General features: G+C 33.9%; 1 pseudogene; it reads left to right on the top strand.

The window, feature by feature from the left end:
- The window catches only part of LOC107620421, a 2000-nt pseudogene continuing 1433 nt past the window's right edge, over positions 283-849 (top strand).

Below are 849 nucleotides of genomic sequence, written 5' to 3'. Positions count from 1 at the left end.
GAATACCTTCGTACCTAGTTGAATTGGATCAACCAAATTGTGCATGTAAACAGAACGCCTCATCTTCATTATTTCACTCAAACAACCTTTAACTCTCTCAGGTTAATTGCACATTTATCAGCTTTCCAAGAAGTATAAACACCATATAATTTTCACCTCGATAATGCCTACTTTATCCCATCACTCTTATGAATTATTTATTTACAATTCCACTAGGCTAAGATTATTTTGCTGATGTTAGATCCTTCTAACACCGCCATTCTACAACCTTCGCGGATATCTATATATACGTACATAACTTTCACGAGTTGTAATAACATAATATCAATCACTCTTATCTATTCTTCTTTACACATATTTTCCACACTTCACTTGATTTTTTTTATAAAAAAAAAAAATCATGGTGCTGATCCAAGAAGAAATGGATCCGTCCTATGTTCAATTGACCAATACAGAAGACGAGGAAATTGATGCTACCTTGACAGCGGAAGATGAAACGATAGACTATGAGGTTCTGAAGAAGCGCATATGGAAAGACCGTGTCCTTCTCCAGAAGATGAAGGAGAAATTTAAGAAGGACGAATCTGAAAACAAAGAAGCCAAGCAAGAAGCGTCTAGGAAGAAAAAGATGTCTAGGGCACAAGACTCCGTCCTCAAATACATGGTCAAGATCATGAAGGTTTGCAAAGCTCGTGGATTTGTATATGGCATCGTCCCTGAAAAAGGTATGGAATTACACCATTCTTTCTTTTAAAATAAGCTTTTTTTTATTTTATTTTTTAATTAAAAATTAACTATGCATAATTAAAAAGTTTAATTTGAGAGGAGGAATAATAATTACGTAAAATT

Source organism: Arachis ipaensis, chromosome B10 (assembly GCF_000816755.2).
Source record: "Arachis ipaensis cultivar K30076 chromosome B10, Araip1.1, whole genome shotgun sequence".
NCBI classification, from domain to species: Eukaryota; Viridiplantae; Streptophyta; class Magnoliopsida; order Fabales; family Fabaceae; genus Arachis; species Arachis ipaensis.
This window is presented reverse-complemented; position numbering and strand designations above follow the sequence as displayed.